A 21632-nucleotide genomic window follows, 5' to 3' on the forward strand; every position below is an offset into this window, starting at 1 on the left:
GGCTCGCCTCGGAGGCGGGGCGGGTGGGCGCGTGGCGGGGAGCGAGGGGCGGAGGGCGGCGGGGGAGGAGACCTGACGTCGCGCGCGCGCACAAGCCCCGGGAGGCTGCTGGAAGAGATGGGGTGGGGGAGCCAGGACAGGGGAACTTCCCCTGGTGCTGTGGGTAGGAGGTCAGGTTCACGGGCTGGAGGAGCCCTAGGCCATGTCCCCGGGAGGTTTCCTGTCGCCCCGCACAAGCCTGGTACTTTCCTGAAATGTGTTAGACGCGGCGCCCCTCGTCTCCGAGAGCTGACAGCCCCCAGTGTCGGGTTTGAGTCATGCCTCTGAGTCACCTAGTCTGGCCACCTCTTCACTGGCTTTAATACAAGTTCAGATACCCTTAGCTACTTTCATCTAGCAATGGGTGGTTTTCTTAATGTATTCGCTGACCTCGTGAGCTGGAAAAGGGCGGAAAAAACAGCTACATTTGGCGTTCTTGCATTGTAGCATTGTATAAAAAGAACACAATGTTTTTATTTCTTTCCCTCAGTCTCTTCCTAGCCTTTTAAAGTAATCCCTACGTATCAGTTTCTGTTCTTTTTTCCCCCTCCCACTTATATGACAAAATATTGGGTTTGCTTTCCTTTCCCTTTCTAGGCTTTCGTTGTAATAATCATTCCATTTTAGGTACTGTTTTATCAGGTGCTTTAGTGACTAGTGTTTTAAGTGCATCCCTTCTTTCTGGATGCTGTATTTGTACAGTGAGTTCCTGACTACGTTTTTCAATCAGCCACGTTTCAGATTGACCGTAATGAGTTTCTTACCAGCCTAGCCTGGCATTGTGTAGAAATTGCCTGTAGCTGACATCATAAACCCACAATTGTAGAATTCCTTTTTTTTTTTTTTTTGTTCTTTTTTGGTCAGGTGGAAAATGAATCCAGGGCATACTTGCCTTGTGCATGCTAGGCAAGTGCTCTACCACTTGAGTTATACCCCCAGCCCTTTTGTCTTTGTATTTTGTTTTTATGATAGGGTCTCCCTAATTTCACCTAGGTGGGCATGAACTTGCAATCCTCCTGCCTCTGCCTTTTGAGTAACTGGGATTGTAGTCGTGTTCCACCATGCCTTACTGAATTTTGATATTTAAAGTGAGGTAGGCTAGAATTAGGGAAAGTTCGGGACTCTTAGAAAACCTATGACTTAATACTGTATTTCAGGTTGAATATTCCTCTCTTTCGCTGAGCCTTCTTTTCAATTACAAATGTGTGTAGGTTATTCACACCATACCTCAGGGACAACTCAATCAACCCCAGCCCGGCCCAGAGACCGCCCGTGCCCCTCCCCCACTTACCAGGGGGAGAGAAAGCCTCTCTGCTTGCAGCTTCCACCTGGGCCCGCCACGCCCCTTTTGTAATTCCCCTCCCTAACTTTTAATAAACCCCATTACACCCACGTGTCCTGCCATGGATTCGTCTATGTGGGACACAAAGAATTTGGAAATCTGATCACAGACTACACCATTACCATTAACAAATGTACAGTGAATTCTGTAATAAACTATTTTTGTGCTGATTATGTCGTACACAGGAAATGAAGTTTCTCAGTTTTCAGGTGCATGTGTTTGCCTATTCCTTTGATTATATACTTCACACCGGAAAGAAAAAAATGTGAAAGCATTTAACACAACAGATTAGTGCAAGTCTCACGTGGCACAGGAGAGCTCAGAAGGACAATGCCTTTAGACAGGTATTCTTTGGAGCCTTCAACCCAAGAAAGGTTTTCAGCCAAGTTCTAGTCCAGGCCACTGATCTATTTTGGAACAATGGCCATGCGAGATCCCCAGTGGCCTTGGAAAGCCATGGTAATCACAATCAACTCCTCATCCTTACTCTAAAACAGCTCCACCTGCACCCTTCACCATCTCAACAAATGACAACTCCATCCTTTCACTTAAGCCAAGAACTTGGGGTCATGCTTGCCTGTTTTTTCTCTCATACCCAATACGATCAGGCAGAAAATCATGCTGGTTCCAAGTATTAGTCCATTTTCTGATTCTATATCAAAATACCTGAGGCTGGGTAATATATGAGAGGAGGTTTAAGCTCGCCATAGTAATTTAGGTCTGTAATCCCAGCACTTGGTAAGCTGAGGTAGGAGGGTTGTGAGTTCAAAATCAGCCTGGGCTACATAGCAAGTTGGAGATGAGCCTGAACTACAAAGTGAGACCCTGTCTCAAAAAAGAAGGACAAAAGAAAGGTCTGTTTAGCACACAGTTCTGGAGGTACAAGAAGAACACGATGCTGAGGCCTCGAAGCAGATGGCATCACAGGTACGGAAGTGTGGGCATGTATAAGAGCTGTGGTGAGACAGGAAGCCAGAGACCGAGACCAAAAGAAGTCATTCTTGATCTTTTACAATAACTCATTCCTGCAAGGTGTAATTTGCTCCATGAGACTGGCATTAATTCCCTCTGAGGGCAAGGCCTCCATCGATCAAACTGTTCCCCCGCACTAGGCCCCACTTCTTAAAGGTTCTGCCACCTCTCATATCAGCACACCTCACATCTGGTTACATCTTTACTTCTGGGTTAAAGCAGCAAATGAGGCCATACTTAATTCAATAGTGTGCCTTACTGTTTGAGAGCCTCAGGAAAGAAGACATCAGGAGGTAAGTATTTCATGGGCTGCTAGCAAGAGTTTAAAAAAAATGGATATTATCTTTGTGGAAATCATTCTGGAACCCTTAATCCCACCATTCCATCTTGAAATTTATCCTACAAATATACTCAAACATATAAAATTACCTATAGACTGCAGCATCATTGATGGTAAAATAAATAACAGTAATTGTTATCAACACCTGATTGTTGATAAGAGATTTTTTTAAAATCAAGATAAATTAATAGAATGGAATAAGATACGTCTGAAATAAGCAAAAGCTGTGTTTTTATGTACTCATCTGGAAGAATCACAGTTTAAAAATCAAGGACAGTGCAAACAGTGATAGATAAGTATATATATATATATATCTGCCCATTTGTGGCTAGCCAGTCTCTGGAAGGATGCATGAAAGACTTCAGCAGTGGCTCCCTCCCTCCCCGTAAGGCTGTAACTGTGTGGGGCGGGTGGCTTCTGTCACAGTCCACTGTCTTGGGTCCTTTGAATTTTGTGCCATGTGCATGTAGTGCCTACTTAATTGTGCCTACAAAACATTAAAAAAGAGAAAAAAAAGACGCAGTAAAGGTGTAATGAGCAAAATATTTTGATCAGATTTAATTTTTCTTCTGCTTTAATGGAAGTAACTAATAGGAGTTCTAATCCGAGTTATGTACAGTAGAATTAACATGGCAGAACTGACTCATGGTCATACGTACCGCTACACTCAAGCATCATCCTTGGTGTTTTACAAAGATGGGTAATGCAATGACCCTGATCCCAGGGGAGTCCTGGCTAATACTACACAGAGCAACTGCAGTGTCCTCTGTGCTAGATGAAGGTCTGAGTTCACAACATTGCAGCACAATGGAAGATGCACCAGCTCCTGCCCCATGGGTGCAGGAAAGCCTTTACAGACACAGCTTTTGAGCTCTCACTGGAGTGGGAGTTCAGAAGGCAGTAAGAGGAGGCGGAAGTGTGACAAGCACAGGAAGCAGCAAATTCAGGCTCTGAGGTGTGAAAAAGACTCTTACATGCAGGGGATCTCCAGTTGGGGGACTGGTACATCCAAACTGGCATAAGAAGGACCCAGTAGCTCTGTAGTTCTCTAAACTTAGTGGCCTTCATTGGGACTAAATGAGTAAGTCTGGGCTGAAGCCATGGACCAGCCATTTGTAGCAGACCAGTGGTCAGAGATTCTGATGCAAACTGTCCATCAACCAATGTGAGAATCTTTGTTATAACACTTGGGCAGAACCTTCCTCCAGGAGATTTTCATTCCAGGGAGTAATGGCATATTGTTTCTTCTCCTCTTCCTCCTCCTCCTCTTTTTTGTACTGGGGTTTGAACTCAGGGTCTCATATTTTGGCTAGGCAGGTGCTCTACCTCTTGATTCATACCTCCAGCCCATCTTTTTAAAAATTCAGTAAAAGAAATATTTAAATAGTCAAAGGGATGAGTTTGGGTGTCCCTGGATGTGTATCTGGTGGGCAAGTGATGTAGTTAGTAGCTCATTAGGGAATCGTTAAAATTGCTGTGGTTGTTTAAAGACAGTGACACATTTCAACAAGATTCCATATTAAGGAGACATGCTAAAACTTTCAGGATTTTACTAGGCAGATTTATAATGGAAAACATAGGCTCTAGCACCACATTGCCTGGGTTCCATATGTACAATATTAAGTGATTTAGCTTGTCAGGGCCTCAGTTTTCTTACCTATAAAATGGGCATCACAGTGCCCAATTCATAGGGTTGTGGGGGATTCAAAGTGGTATTACACTCAGAGCACACAGAACAATGCTATAACACATTGCAATAATAGTGTTAATTTTTTTCATTATTACTCACCAAGTTAGTAACTTGCATTCATTTCATCAGAATATTTGCAAGGCATGTAAAAATGTACTTAGCAGTCCAAAAATCTTTTTTTTCAGTGATACAGGGGGTTTGAACTCAGGGCCTTGTGCTTATTAGATAGGCCTTCTACCACTTGAGCCATGCCCCCAGCGCAAGTCAATGTTAAAATAGCCAAATACAGTGATGATTTTATCCAGATCAGTGTTAAGTCACTTCTTCATAATATCCCACTAAGAAATGACAATGTCATTATTATTGTTTAGTAATTTCCAAGAAACTCACATGTTCAAAAAGTTTGGGAACTCTGCTGTAGATGGCCAATGGATGCCTCTGAGAATATAAAGCAGGGTGTTATAGGGACAGATAAAACAGGGACCAGGGACCTAAGAAAGTCTTTCTGATGACTCACTTTTGAAATAAGGAGCCTGTATGCCACAGGCATTTCTTTGCCTCCTGGTTTCCATTCATCTTTATACCTCTCTTGTGTTCAAAACATTATCTCTATGGTTTCCTACTGTGTGTTAATCAAGGTTAATCAAATGTGCGGGAAGTTGAAAGAGTGCCAAAAAGGATCCCTTCAGACCATGCAATTCTATAAGGAAAATGAGCTCTAACTCCAAGTTTAAAAGAAATAAGGAGAACACTGAAAATGAGTCTCAGAGTGGATTTCAGATGAGCTTGAGAAACAAAAATAAATATCCACCCTTTCTTTCCAATTGTGTTTGAGTTGCCACAGGAGACTTTGACCCTGGAAATGTGACTTTTTTGCAGGCCTGGGATAAGCTTTGCTTAGCTTGTTAACATGGGAGGCAATTCAAAAAGGCTAGAAATGAACAGGCCATTTACTCTAGCGATGTGGAACGTGAATGGAATCAAATGCACATTTGGTGGGAAGAATGTGTACAAATTTAATGATTTGTCAGAAGTTTTCAGAGTGAATGTAATTGGAAGAAAATATTTCCATGTGTGATTGGTATATTTCACTCTTCTTATAACATGAAAAAATTAAGGCAGTTAATACTGTCTAAACAAAAAATGATACCACGGGGATCTTAAATTCCAGCTATCTGTTTATAAAGGAATGTTATTAAATTTTAACTTCCAAATTTTTCCTTCTTTGTCATGTATCATATATTACAGTGATTTGGAGTTCTATGTTAAGCCAATGTTAAATACCCATAGCTTAAAAACCAGTTGGAATATGAATGAAAAACCACTGGACTCTCTCCCACCCCTCCCGCCACCACCACCATCACCGCCATTGAGTCCTAAGGCCTTCACCACTAACTAGCTGGCCAACTTTGGACAAGTTCATTTTCTTGACCTTCAAATGGGGAATATGAAACTTATTGCATAGGGTCATTTTGAGAGCTCATTGAAATAATATGTGAAATAACTAGGTAGACAGTAGGCACTCAGTAAATGTTACTTTCCTCAGGAAATTCTCCTACCCATACCCAAGTTCAGTTTTCTTATCTATTAGATGGACTAATACCACCTGCCTTAGAGCTTTGTTGCATGGATGAAATTATATAATTATCTGGATTATTAAAGGGAAAGAATTGTCTTTAAGTAAAATGATGATATTTAATTCTTGGATGGCACATTTACTTTTAAAAAATTGACTCTGGTGATACAGCAAATCATTAGAACAGATACCAATCCCTACATTTTCTTCTCCAGACTATGTTACTGTTACCCTTGTACTTTTAAAATGATGGTTTTTAATCACTGTTTCAAAGATAGCTTTCCAGAAAGGTCTTACTATTTCATCCGAATTGCTTGTAACAGATGGTGCAATGATAAGCATCAACTTGAAGATACAACCTTTGTGGTTAGCACCCTTGTCCCAAACTGACTAAGGACTAAGATTAACCTTGGAACCTGTCTCACAAACAGTGAGATACCAAACAATTCCTGAAAAATATCTAACTGTCAAAGACAATTCACTAACCCATAATCCCCTTGAACATAATAATCAGAATTATACACTGTCTCTTTGGAATAATTACTATTGTCAAGTCAATTTTTAAATTTTAATTCATTTGCAATTTTTAATCTGCCTAATAGTGATATATTTCATCTGAAAAATACATTGGAGAAACTGTTTAAAGGAATGCTTAAAGACTCTGTGTTACGTGTTATAACTGGTATTATCCTATATGTAGTTTTGCTATTTAAATGAATTCATTAACTAAATTCTATCACAGTTAGCATTCTATGGAAGGTAAAATAAATTATATTAAGGTGTTATGAATATTCCACCAGTGGAAAACATTTCTCAAGATCATAACTATAAATTGCCTCCCATCTAAGTACTTTGGGAAGATTTGGAAATTTATGCATGCTGCTGCTTTTTGTTGTTGTTGTTGTTGTTCCAGCTTTCCAAATACATGGCCTCAATGCTACCCTCAAAATTACTTTTTACTTCAGTGAGAGTTGTAAAGTATCATCTGGGAGAAGCATTTGGCCTCTACTTTTCAATTCAAGTCTAAATTTCTCCAGAAATGTTCTTATTAAATGCAAATCTGACTTTCATCAAGCACTTATACCTACATAGCATCATATTTTCCTTCACCAGCAAACACTAAGAATTTTATTTTTAACCAACACAGCTATATCTGTATTTGTATGGTACTTTCCAAGTTTCCAAAATAAGCAACAAATCACAGAATGTAGGCCAAAAAGGGACATAAGAACCACAAGATAACTTCTGAAAGACAGAATATACACAGAAGTATTTCATTTTATGGAATAGAAGGTTCTAAAAAGGTCGTAGGTCAATCTAACATGTAACAGCTTTTTGTTCAAAAAAGATGCCGTGGGCTGGGGATGTGACTCAATGGCAGAGGGCTTGCCTAGCAAATACGAGGCCCTGGGTTTGATCCCCGGCACTGCAAAAAATAAATAAGCAAATATATAAATGTTTCCTGTGATATATAATATGTGAAGTGACAATAAATATAACTGAGTCTACATCGTCCCAGTCTCTATGGAAGATGTCAATCACCTCAGTCATCATCAGGACAATGCTCTGGGTAGCTAATTTTCTCCATTTCTACAGATTACCTCAAAGAATATGACTGGAACGGTTATACTCTTAGAAGTGGTATTTTTGATTGACAGTGAGTTCTTCATTATTTGGTTGTAGAAATTTAAATAATTTTGTTTGTGCAGTATAGGGCCTTGTATTTCCTAGGCAACCCCTCTGCCACTTGAGGCATACCCTGCCAGCTCAAAATTTTAATTGCTTTTTATTACTGTAAACTGCTTGAGAGTATTTTGTGTCAAGCATTCAGTATCAGATTATAATTTTAACAAATTATGTATGAAAGTATACATGATAAGGGATTAGGAAAGAATTATCTTTAAGTAGCTATTTCATTTAATTATAAAATGTATGAACTAGTTTGTTCTCAACCTCCCTTTCAGAGATGATCCATTTTCAGTCTATTGAAAGTATATTCCTTTCCTAAGGGGAAGACCTAACACCCATTTGGACTTTTTATTATGTCTATTTTTTTTAATTCCTCAAAGACATTGTGAGAAAACTATAGATCAATACCTCCTATAAATACAGATGCAAAAATCCTCAACAAAATACTAGCAAACATCCAAGAATCTAGATATAGAATTGTTCTTCCTCAAACCAATAAAGGGCATGGATGAAAAACCTATAGCCAACATCATATTTAAAGGGCTTTCCCTTTAACCTGGGGATGAAGGACTTCTATTCTCACTGCATCTATTCAGTATTCCAAACGTTCTAACCAGAGCAATTAGGCAAGAAAATGAAATAAAAGACATCAGATTGAAAAAAGATACCAGATTGAAAAAGAACTATCTCTATCTGCAGATAATATATCCTGTCCATAGAAAATTCTAAGGACTCCACTAAAAAATCTATTACAACTAATACGCAAATTCAGCAAAGCTGCCAGAAGCAAGACCAATATACAAAAGTCAATTGTATTCTTTTTAATTTTTGGTGGTACTGGGGGGGGGGGGGTGTGGAACCAGCCCCAGATGTACTCTATATATTTGAAATAAATAACCTGAAAATGAAAAGAAAATAATCCCATTTATAATAGCTTAAAAAATACTTTGGAATGAATTTTTTTAAACAAGTGCAAGGCTCATTCTCTTGAATGCTACAAAACCCATTGTTGAAAGAAATTTCAAAAGATCTAAATAAATGGAAAGACATCCTATGTTCATGGATCAAAAAGTATAATTATCAAGATGGCAATATTCCCCAGATTGATCCACAGATTCTGCAATCCTTCTCAAAATCCCAACTGGCCACTTTGCAGAAATTGGCAAGGTGATCCAAAAATTCATATGGAAATTCAGGAACCCAGAATAGCCAAATGATTTTGAAAAAGAACAAGTTGGAGTACTGATATGTCCTAATTTCGAATTTACTATCAAGCTACAGTAATCAATATTATAGTACTGGCATAAAAGTAGACATGTAAATCAGGGGAATTGACAGTCCAGACAAACTAGCACATTTATGGCCATTTGATTTTGACAAGGATACCAACAGAATGAATAGGGAAAGAATAGTCACTCAACAAATGGTCGTGGGACCACTGGCATCCATACGCAAAAGAATGAAATTGGGTCCATATGTCACTCGTGCACAAATTACCCTAAAATGGGCTGGGGGTGTGGCTCGAGTATTATAACAGTGTGCCTAGCAAACACAAAGCCAGTACCACAAAACAAAAACAAATTACTTTAAAATGAATCATGCTTAAATGTAAAAACCAAAACTAGCACTCATGGAAGAAACAGGGGTAAATCTTTATGAACTCTATTAGCAATGGTTTCTTAGCTATGAGATGAAAAAACATGACAAGCAACAACAAAAATAAATAAATTGGACTTCATCCACCCTTTGGACTTTGGGTGTAGCTCAAATACCTAGCAAGCTTGAGGCCCTGAGTTCAACTCCCAAGACTGCCCCCAAAATATAAATAAATAAAAATAAAACCTTTGTGCCTCAAAAGACGCTACCAAGACAGTTAAAAAGACAATCCACAGAATGAAGAAAATATTTATAATCCATATATTTGATAAGGGTCTAGTATATAGAATATATAAAGAATTCTCAAAACTGAATGATATAAAAGACAAATAGCACAATTTAAAAATGGGCAAAGAGGCCAGGTGTGGTTGTTCATGGCTGTAATCTCAGCACTGGGGTAGCTGAGGCAGGAGGATCATGAGTTCAAGGTCAGTCTGAGCTACATAGGGAGACCTTTGTCATAAATAGATAAATAATTTTTTTAAAAAGGGAGAAGAGAGCTGAAGGTAGAATTCAGTTGTGGAGTGCTTGCCTAACATTCACAAGACCCTGAATTGAATCTCCAGCACCACAGAAGAAAAAAAAAAAAATGGTGGGCTGGGGATGTAGCTCATGGTAGAATAACATCTTGGGTTCAGTCCCCAGCATAGGGAGGTTAAAAAAAAAAAAAAACACAAAGGATCTGACTAGACATTTCTCCAAAAGAATATGTCTTGCCTAGCAAGCAGGAAGCCCTGTGTTCAAATCCTAATACTACCAACACCAACCCCACCAAGCAAAAACAAAAGAAAATGTGTACAGATAACCACTAATCACATGAAAAAGTGTTCAATATCATTAGCACTATCCTTACGGAGTTGCAAATTAAAACCACGCCTGTTTCACACCCACTAGGAAGACAATATTCAAAAAGGCAGACAATGGCAAGATGGCAAGGCTTATAGCCTCCTACATAGCTAATGAGAATGGAAAATGATGCCACCATTTTGAAAAGTACTCTGCCAGCTCCTAAAAAGTCTGAGATATTCTTACTCTATAACTCACTGATTTCACTCTTCTGTGTATAATCAAGGAGAACTGAAAGTATGTGGTACATGTCCATACAATAATAGCCAAAAAGAAGAAACCACCTTAATGCCTATCCATTGATGAATGGATACCACATTTTAGTGGTATATCTATAAAATAGAATAGTATTAGGCAATAAATAGAAATGAATTACCGATAGACATTACCAAATCTTGAAAATAAAAGAAGTGAATCACAGACTATATTGTATGATTCTATTTATATAATCTGTCCAGAAAGGCACATCTATAGAGACAAAAGATGACTGGTTGTCTGGCATCCCCAGTCTGAAGGCTATGTATGTAACCATACTACACAGGAATGTATACAGGGCTTCAGTGGGGTAATGTGATATGTTTTACAACTGATTGTGGTGATGGTTGCAAAACTGTAAACATACCACAAACCATTAAATGTGCATGATGGCCTGAATTCAAAGCCCAGTCCCCTACACACAAAAAATCAAATCAAATCAAATCAATGTGACCCTGAACTTTAACTCAGTAAGTCATATGCTAATATAAATGTCCAAGTAGGGACAACTAAATAAGTGAACACCATAGAAAATTAGAGACTAGTCATAACTTTGTTAGTTGACTTACTCTCTAGCGTCATACTAAATTTGAGATTGTATTTCTGACAAGGATATGATTCCTTAACATTTCAGAAGTGGAATGATCTTATTTGAAGGCTGGGGGAATGGCTCAAGTGGTAGAGTGCCCGCCTAGCAAGCGCAAGGCCCTGAGTTCAAATCCCAGTACCACAGACAGACAGAGAGAATCAACAGATGGAATTATTGAGCACCAACTTAATCCAAGTAATTCAAGGGACATGATCTCTGGATCTTTCTTTGCCCCTACTTCTACTCCCCCTTTTAAGGAAGTTATGACCTAAATAAATTAAGGAAGGTAGCTATGAGCCAGAGAAATTAAGCAACTTTCCTAAACTCACCCTCATAGTTACTGCTGTAGCTCAAATGTGAATGCTGTAAACTTCACTAGCTTTTCTCTATACCCTGGGGATGGTCAGATGGTCAATGGTCCCCTAATGGGTTACTTTCTCCCTGTTTACCTTAGTGACTTACAACCCAAAAGCCTGGAGGGTACTTGAAGCTCAGTTACACCATAAGTGTGCTAAGGTTGTCTTGTAGACCTTAGAACTGGGACATCACTTCTAGGCCACTCCAGAGGGTTGACGATGCTGGGAGTTGGGGTGCAGAGAAGGAATGGAGTTGGATATGGAGCACTTTTATTTTCAAATGTGAAAGGAAAGACTAGGAAATCGAAAGAACACCTCAAATGTTCCTACCTGGAGCTGAAGATGTTCTGGAATTCAGAGAATCATTTCTTCCTCTCCTGATTTAGCCTGGTCTCAGAATCAAGGAGAAACTTGTGGTATCTCCATGGTGGATCCAATGACTATAGTTACCCCAGGAAGACTGTTTTCAGAATTTCCTCCCTTTAGCTGTACCCTTCCATCCATATGTGTGCCTTCAAAGTCATCTTTACAAATTTAGTCCTTTTATAATTATTTTTAAAAATTATCCTTAGGTCATATTTAACTTCAATCTCTACCATGTTGAATTGCTAACCTTAGCCCAAACTACCTCTAAAAACATGACAAATTACAGAAACAACTTCATTTTTAAATTTTCTATTGTTTTTTAAAGGGGTAATATATATGCACATGAGACAAAATTTTAAATTTATGGAAGAGAATGCTCATAGTGTTATCAGATTTAGCAAATAAAAGTATACATAAACAACAATGCACTTTTAGTATTGTAGACCTTGAAAAAAATCTGCCTAGTTGAGAACAAAGTATTTTTATCCAGGATTAATTCGGATAGAAATTCAGGAACAGATTTCAATATGTGTTCTGAGGGTTTTAAAAAAATGGCGGCTGTGTTTATAGCTGTAAATCAGAAGGGGGAGGGGATGGGCGATGTTGTTAGGAATGATGATTGGTGGTAGCAGAAGTTAAGCCGCCTGGCAAGAAAGAGATTGGGTGTGGTCTCAGCCTCTGAGTAGTTTGGAGGAAGGGGTCTATTGTATGGCAGGTCAGCAGAAGTTAACAATGGTTCAAAGGTCAGCTGGCACCCTGGGTGGACGTGTGTGCAGCTCAGTTCAAAGGTTGATCTGCAGATAAATCTGAGATCTGCTTAACAATGGCCTCCTGACTCCAGTTCTAGTGGCCATTTTGTGTGTGTGTGATGCATTTTTTCAAGATAAGGCCTCGAAAACTATTTGTCCAGGGCTGGCTTCAAACTGTGATCCTCCTGATCCTACAGATGAGAGCCACCAGCAACTGCTTAAAACGTCATCTTATCTTTTGTCTGGCAACTCTACAGGCACAGTCGAGTAACTCTCTCTGGCCATGTTTTACCCCAAGGACCCCATTTTCGCTCTCAAAAGAAAAATCCTATTACCAGTTTCGTGAGAACTCTTCAGGGAATATTTTATAAATGACTTTTATTTTTAATATACCAATCAAAGTTATCAGCCCCAGCACAAAATAGAATCTGAAAAAAAGAAAAAGGCATCTGAAAAATATAACAATGTCATGTTTAGTCTTAATAAGATTTAACCCAGCTGGAAGCCACATGACACACAGGAAAGGGTCAGATCTTAGTTCATACCAACCGGGAATCCTTGCCTATGTTTCTTAATTTTGAGACCACTTGCAAAAGGAGAATAATAATATTAATATTCACACCTCATATGTTAGCAGTGAATAATAAATAACACATGCTACAACCATTATAAAATGACTGGTACCAGGTAGTTACTGGATCAGTAACCCCTTCCTATTTGAATGCTTTGTTAAGAAGTGAATTGTGAAGACCTCTGCCTACAATCACAGGCCAGAAACACTGAATCTGTCTCTGTGTAACTTCTAAATTGCCCTCAGGCAATTTTAGTTGTAGGGCCTTCACCTTGAGCCACCCCACCAGCCCTATTTTTGTGAAGGTTTTTTCGAGATAGGGTCTCATGAACTATTTGCAAGGGGTGGCTTTGAACCTTGATCCTCCTGATCTCTGCCTCCTGAGTAGCTAGGATTACAGGCTTGAGCCATAGGTACCTGGCAAAGCAAGACATTTTAAATAACGATACACAAGAAATTAAACAGGAGTGGGCTGGGAGTGGGGAATTAAACAGGAGTGATAAATGCTAGGAGAGAAAGAAGGAAGCTGACTTTGTGCAGGTCAACTGCCCTTTTAATAGTAAATTCACTTTACTTTATAATAAATTCCAGGGCTGGCAGAATGGCTCAAATGGTAGAGCCCCTGCCTAGCAAGCACGAGGCCCTGAGTTCAAACCCTAGTACCACCAAAAAAAGTAAATTCCACTTACTTAAGCTGCCCAAGTTACATTAAGTCTGCTTTTTTTTTTGAGGCAGGGTCTCACTTTGTGTCCCAGGATGGCCAGGAACTCTGGAACTCTATGTAGCTCAAGCTGGGCTCGAACTCACAATCCTCTTCCTCTGCCTCCTGAGTGCTGGGATTACAGAAGTACATTATCCTGCCTGACTGTAAATCTGTATTTGTTAAAGGAAAATTTTCAAACATATACACAGAGAAAACAAGCTTTGCATTTTGAGTTTTCTCTTTAGAGTCTGTCACATTGTAGAAGAAGTATGGAGTTGGATATTTCTTTGGCTAAAACTATTGGAAAAGGAAAGTAAAGAAACTTGAAATGATGAGTGCCAATTATAAAAGGACAAGGCCTCATTTATACCCCACCCTCACCCCAAACACACACACGCACGCACACACGCACGCGCACACACACATACTACTCTACAAATTGGAGGTTTTTAATCCTTATTTTAAAGGTAAAAGTCATGAGGGTCCCAAACTTCAAATGATTTGCTGGAGGAGGATACCCAGGATAAAAGCAGACAAAAGAAGGTACAGGATGAAGCTCAGTGTACAGCACTCATTCACTGTGTACGAAGCTCTAGGTTAGTAATGACACCTACCCCCAAATAAGAAGTGGATGCCTGACTTGAAACCATTTCTGTACTGAGTCAAGAACCTTTTTACTTCCATAAGTTAACCTGCCATTTTCTGCAAACTTGCTTCCTCATTAAAAGGTTTACATAAAAAAAGAAAAAAATACTGTGCAGGGAGTTGAGTATTTATTAAAAAAAGATTGCCATAAAAGTTTCAGCATACTTAAGAAATGCAGTGACTGACTTCCCACTTCATTTTGCCTGTTAGGTCCCATATTATCAGTGCTAATATCCAGAGACAATGATGGCTCTGTAATGACAGTGATAACTAAATTGGTTATCACAATCTTTTCTGAGAAACTGCCTGTCCTTTGCCAGGATATTACAATTCCTGCTCATGAATTACAAACGTAGTGCAATTCATATGCAGAACATCTTTTTCCTTTGTTCCTCCCAGTGATATGATGCATTTTCACAATGATTAAAAGCCAAACAACCTAAAATGCTAGATTAGCTCACACATTTTTCTCGGAAGAGTATGTTAAAACTGAAACGGAGACGTTACAGAGGTGGTGGAATCTATTCATTCAATTGTTGATAGGCAGCAAAGTAGTAATGGGCCAGTGTCTGCTGATCCTCACTGTGTGCTAACAGTGAAATGGACATGAACTCCGGCTGAGTCTACACAGGTTTAGAAGAACTGAGGAACCAGTAGACCATTAAAATTAACTGAAGTGGTAGAACACCTGTCGCTAGTCCAAGGCTCTGAGTTCAAACCCCAGAACTGCCAAAAATAAAATTAACTGAAGAATAAAATGAGAAACACAAAAAAGGTGAGATGAGAAGATAAGAATCATTTTGAAATGATTCATTTCTTAGTCGTCTCTCTCCCCTGTGCTAACACTAAACGTTTTTATTTTTTGAGGTAGAAAGTATTTCAGTGCCACTTTTCTTTTGAGTTCTTCTTTTCTTTCACTTTTTGAAATGGAAGAAAAACAGGTTTTCATAGGACAGCTTGCATATTTTGAGGTACTCTAACAGCTTGCTCTGACCTACCTTTTCTCTTTGAAGCCTAGATTTTAAATGCTTGTAATATGGCTAGTCTTAATTCTACTTAAATTAATTTTCAGTGCATTTTCAGAATGTTACTTGGTATCTCAATAACTCCACTGGGGTCTTCTTGCCTCTAAAATTTGGATTTTGTAGCCTTGATGATATGATTTTTGGTGTTGCTAGTTGTCCTTTCTCCACTATCTTCCCATCCTAAATTAGTCTCACTGTTAATAATACCAAACTAATGTGCTAGAGAACAGGCTTGTCAACTGTATGCTTTGAACTTGAGTTTATGGACTTTGTAAGCCAGAAAGTTTCCTCAAATAGTGGTTGTAATGTACAAATATTAGTTATTAAGAAGATCCTTTTAATACCTCTACTTCTTCATTCATGTCAAGCGTTTGGTTTCTTCTGGAGAAACCAAACTAATGTGGAATTTAGCTTTGCCCATCTCCTCCAAATCCCCTGTAGAGTTTGTAAAACTGCAGCCCTAATCCCCTCTTGAAAACACACACTGATTATTTGTACTCATGCTAGCTCCAAATATTATAATCGTGTCTGGATTCTTGCCATGTTCTTCTTCAGATGGTCATTTATTTGGGAGACTTTTGTTTATAATCTGTGTTTTGAATGAAATTTTAAAATTCTAACACTACAGAATGTAAGACTCAGTTGTGGGTTACTTAATTTTGCATTTTTTTTTCAAAGAGGCCCTATGTAGATTACAATAGCAAATAGTGACTAGAAAACAGAAAAGGTGTACTTTTTCCAAGGATCCATGTTTGAGGGAATATGTGAGGAATAGGTAATTTTCAAGGATTAAGGAATGTTTTCAAAATGGCTGTTAGCATTCATTTGGTGGTTCAGGTGAATTTAAGCATTAAGCTGTTTAATGGAAATCAAAACAAACATTTTCTTTAGTGATTGTGCTAATTGTGATTTTAACAACACAGACAAAATCATGAATTTTTAAAGTAGCATCTCCCTCCACCCAAAAGTACGGTTCATGGAAGAGGTATAAACAGCTTTTTTTTTTTTTTTCTCATTTAAGGCAACATTTAAAAAATAAAAGTTCCCATGGGAGTTTTTCCTTCTAGTAAATGCTGGCCTTCCCCTCATGCTCTTTGTTTAGTTTAGAAGCTGGTGCTGATTAAGGAACCCCCGCTCCTCCACCCCCCGGGATTGTAGGAAAAAACACATTTTTAAATATCAATTAAGATTTCTTGCATCTGATTGCAACTTCAAGAAGGTTTTGTTTTTTTTTAACTTTACAAATGGTACACAATAAACTGGTGTGTCTGGCGTTAGTGGTTTTATGCTCCGGCTCCTTTTGCCACTTGGATGTATGCAATTAGTTTCCACTACTTATAAAAGAGATAGCAAACAGTGAACACAGTAACACAGGCCAGCATTGTGGATGGATGTTCTCAGTCACCAGAAACTGGTGGATTTCTCCTCAAGCTGTTTCAGTTTACATTCGCTCTATAAATTGTCCACACGCGTGAGCACACGCACGCACACCAGTGATTTCTATGACATAGCCTTTCTGGAATTCTATAAACACAGGATATCCAACGTGGGTTAGCCACTTGTCTAGGAAAGAAAATAAGCAGACAGTTGCCCACAGAACACATCTTACATTTGGGCTGCGATGTCTGCCAAGAAAGTGATCGCTTTGAGTCTCTGCCTGAATAATAACAGGACCTTGAAAGGCGGACTGCTATTTTAAATGGATGTTTCTTGTTAGCAGAATGCAAAATGAATTGTGGTCTCTGAATTAAGTTCTTTTATTGTTGATCTTGATCTTCCAGGAGGGTGTGGTAGGTAGCCAGCTGCAAATGTGAAGTTTATATTAGGTATAAAGGAAAATATTCTACTTAGGAAAAAAAACAGGATATAAATATTAATGAAATTGGTTAAAACCATTTGTTATTTATTAAGGTGAAGCATAAGGTATTTGATTGTTTATTTATGGCAGCCTCCTTAAATCTTTTAGGAAATAGAGTAGAAAATAAACGAGTAAAGAAATGCCCTAAGTATTGCCTTTTTTTGCTAAACTATGTTTTTAGTTCAAACTTGAACTTAGGGCTTCGTGTTTACAAAGCAGGTGCTCTACCACTGGAGCCACACTCCCAGTCTTTTGCTAAACCATTGACTGACACTGAACTTGACTAATATGTCCCTACCACAAAGATGCTTTCCACAGCTCTACGCTCCCAGCTACATTCAACATGGAATTTTCAGCTCAGGTCTCTTCCCAGCTACCTAATGCTAAAAAAAAGGGAAAGGGTATTGCTGGAGGTGGGGATGTGACCAACAGCACTGGACTGAGAGACTGCTTGGCTAAAGAGTTAGTGACTTTTCTGCTCTACAGAAGAAGTGGCATCAGTAGCTCTGCCACTACCAGTGATTGCAGAAGTTAACATTTTATTCAAGGGTCAAAACTCTGCTTTCGACAAGACCTTCCGAGGAGGGGAAGGAGGAGGGCTCCTCTCCGTCCAGCCTTCTGGACTCCCTGGCCTCATTCCTGCAGGTGCAGTTCCAGATGGGAAGAACCTGTTTTCTCCATTACTGATTTCAAAGGACCATTGCAGAAGTGAAGTGAGTTACTGTGGTTACCTTTCGCCATTCTCTAGTTTCACCCCAGGGGTGGCTTGACAGTGCCACATCCCAGTGGAGACCTAGCAGAGGGGCTCAGACTGGGGGGTGGGAGCTGGGGGCTCCTTCTTTCTTTTCAAATACTCTTGATCTTTAGCACCAAGCTGCTGAAGATCCACAGCGACCCACCCTCCCTCTTCCAAGCCTCCAATCAGTCTAGAGCTGGACTCATTGGTGCAACAAGGCCCAAGGGGCCTCCAGCAAATTTGCTTTTATCACAATTCTGAAAACTGGGTGCTGTCAGGAAAATAGCACCTTTGGAACCACTGTATGTATTTTTCCTTGCACTACTGCCAGTGTTGCCCTCCCAATCCTATCTCATCGGTGCTCTGGTCCTACACACCAACACATCAGTATTCAATTCTGCATCCTAAAAAAACAATCACTAGCCAGAAAGCAGCCTGCTGTGAATGAGGCAGAAGCAGTACCTCCTTTCCCACACATGTGCCTGTGCACTCATACAGGCGCACATACACACACTTTCTTCCTGGAGAGCAGCATGCTTGTCATCTCTTCCAATGAAATCATGATCAGGAAGTATTGTAAACCTGATGCAAGAAAAGGAAAATAACCTTGCCATTTCCCTGCTTAGATATTTTCAATTATTTTACAGTTCTTCATTCCAAAGGCCAAAGCTAAGTTGTCCAGTGGGAATGTCTAGAAGGGCTCATTCTTGGGAAGGGCAAAGCCTAGGGCTATGGTTTGGTGTGCTGTGTCACCCAAGGGTTCATGTGTTGGAAGCTTGATCCCCAAGGTGGTGATGTTAAGAGGAAACTTTTAAGAGGCCTAGTGGAGGTAGTTAGGTGCTCATTGGGGATGCTGCTCTCTGAGTGGATTAAAATGGTTCTCATGGGAATCCCATTATAACAGCTCACAAGAGTGAGCTGTTATAAAAAGAGCAAAAACAGGACTGAGCCAGGCATCTGTGGCTCATGCCAGTAATCCTAGCTTCTTAGGAGGAAGAGATCAGAAGGATCTTGGTTCAAAGTCAGCCTCAGGCAAATAGTTCCTGAAACCGTATCTCAAAAAAACCTGTTACAAAAAAAGGGCTGGTGGGCTGGCTCAAGTGGTAGAGAACCTGCCTAGCAAGTATGAGGATTTGAATTCAAACCCCAGTGTTGACAAAAAAACAAACATAAAAGGGCTGGAGATATAGGGATGTAGCTCAGTGGTTAAGTGTTTGTCTAGCATGCACAAGGCCCTGGGTTCAATCTACAGTACTGGGGAAAAAAAAAAGAGCAAAAATGGAGCCTGGACATGGGGGTAATGCCTGTAATCCCAGCACTCCTAGTTGAGGCAGGATGGTGGCATTTTCAAGGCCAGCCTGGACTCAAAAGACCCTGTTTGGATCTATTCTTCTTGCACGCACCTATGCCATGATGCCATCTGCCATAGGCCAAAATGATGGAGCTGCCCATCTTTGGACTATCATTCTTTAAAACTGTGAGCTAAATAAACTTCTTCTTTATATACTACCCAACTTCAGGTATTTTATTATAGCAAGAGAAAACAGACAGATATACATGGCAATCTGAGCAGTGCTCTTTCAGGAGCTTAATAGTTCATCTTTGATTCTTCTTTTTTTATAATCACCCTATCCAAAATCAGTGGCAAATTCTTTTGGTTCTATCCTCAAACCATGCCTCACATCTAATAATTTTATCATCACTCATTATGTCCTAGTCTTGGGTACCATTACCTATCTCTAAGGTGCCTGTGTTATTATCTTCCCACTTTCTCCCAACTTCTACTCTATTCCCATCCCCTACAGTCGTTTTTTTGTTTTTTGGAGATAAGTTCTCATTATGTAGCTCAGGGTGACCTTGAACTTGCAATCCTCCTGCCTCAGCCTCCTGAGTGCTAGGGTCACAGGCTGGTTCCACTGCACCTAGCTCTACGTGACATTGTGATCTTTCATGAATGTAAATCAGGGCTCACTGATTCTCTCTGTTCTACACAGAGCCATATCTTTTGCACTTCCAACCATGTCTCTGGGACACAGTAGTGAAGGTCTGAGTAAACAGATTTAGTCTGTATTAAACACTTGGTTACCAGGGCTGCTTTTAACATCAGCAAAGTGGATATTGTTGTCATGAGTGATTCCTTCATTGATCTCAACCAACTGGGCTGCATGTTGTAGTGTAATTCTATTTATGTCAAGTTCAATGGCACAGTCAGCCAAGAAGGAAGCCAGTCATCAATGGAAAGTCCATCTCCATCTTCAAGGAAAGTCCTGTCCACTGCTAATGGATGGTGCTGGCGTTGAGTGTGTTGGACCATCCATTGGGGTGCATGAAGGGTGGAGTCAAAAAGCTCATCACCTCTGCCTCTCCACTCATGCCCAGTGCTTCTGATGAGCATGGACCAGGAAAAATACAACTCATTTTTGCACCACTAACTGCTTAGCCCTCCTGGACAAAGTTATCCAGGACAACTATGGCATCATGGAGGGACTTGTGACCAGAGTCCATGCTGTCTCTGTCACTCAGAAGACTATGGATGCCCCTTTGGGAAACTGGTGTGACAGGCACTGGTACTGCCAAGGCTGTGGGCAAGTCATCCCTGAGCTGCAGGGTAAGCTCATTGGCATGACCAGGTGTGTGCCCACTCGCAATGTGTTACTCGTGGATCTGACTGCTGGAGAAAGCTGCCGAACGTGATGACATTGAAAAGGTGGTGAAGTCAACATCTGAGGGTCCCCTAAAGAGCATTCTTGGCTGTCTCCTGTGACCTTAACAGTGACACCTACACACTCACCTTTGATGTGGGGGCTGGCATTGCCCTCAACAACCACTTGTCAAGCACATTTCCTGGTATGAAAATGAGTTTGGCTACAGCAACAAGGTGGCAGACTATATGGTTGACATGACCTTCAAGGAGTCAGACCACCCTGGACCACCAGTCTCCAAAGGAGCATGTGTGAGAGAGAGAAAGAGAGAGAGAGAGAGACTCTCAGCTGTGAGGAGTCACTGCCCCATCTGAGTACCCTGACTCACTGAGACTCTTCCTGCCTCAGTTTCCACTCCAAGCTCCCTGAAGAATGGAGGGGCTTAGAGCTGCCTACTTTGTCAATAAAAAAGAAAAGAAAAAAGTCAATCAGATCATGTTACTCTTAGATTGAAAATGTCCCATACGCATGTCTGATATTCTTTGCTGTTCCTCAAGCATTGTGGCATTATAATTTGCATCAAAAATCTTTTAACAAAAAGACTATGTTTGGTCTTACAGAAAATAAATGGGCTGGAAGCTGAGCCCTCACTTTCAAATGCAAGTGATAGGGTGGGGTAGGTGGTGACAGCTGGCAAAGGGAGAAAAATCTAGCAGTCCCGGGGGTCTGAGGAGAGGCCAGGGTGGAGCAGTAGAAGGAGCCCTAACTGACCTATGAGGCCCTACAAAAGTGTAGTTTCTGCCCACCTCGTAGCCACTCTTTCCTCCCTGCATTTGGTGCTCTTATCACACCCAAATATCTGTGTATATTCCACATGACCCTGCAATCCCATTCTGCATATATAATCTGTAACTTACAAACTCAGTATCGCAAAGACAGCTGATTCATAATACCCAAGACATGGAAACACCTATGTTGCTGATGGAT

At 40.1% G+C, this 21632-nt stretch overlaps 1 pseudogene; it reads left to right on the forward strand.

Annotated features, from left to right (window-relative positions):
- Positions 1-117: 117 nt before the first annotated feature.
- On the forward strand, positions 118-21019 carry LOC141410823 (glyceraldehyde-3-phosphate dehydrogenase pseudogene; annotated as a pseudogene).
- Positions 21020-21632: the final 613 nt, after the last annotated feature.

The sequence above is a fragment of the Castor canadensis genome, chromosome 9, assembly GCF_047511655.1.
Source record: "Castor canadensis chromosome 9, mCasCan1.hap1v2, whole genome shotgun sequence".
Classification (NCBI taxonomy): domain Eukaryota; kingdom Metazoa; phylum Chordata; class Mammalia; order Rodentia; family Castoridae; genus Castor; species Castor canadensis.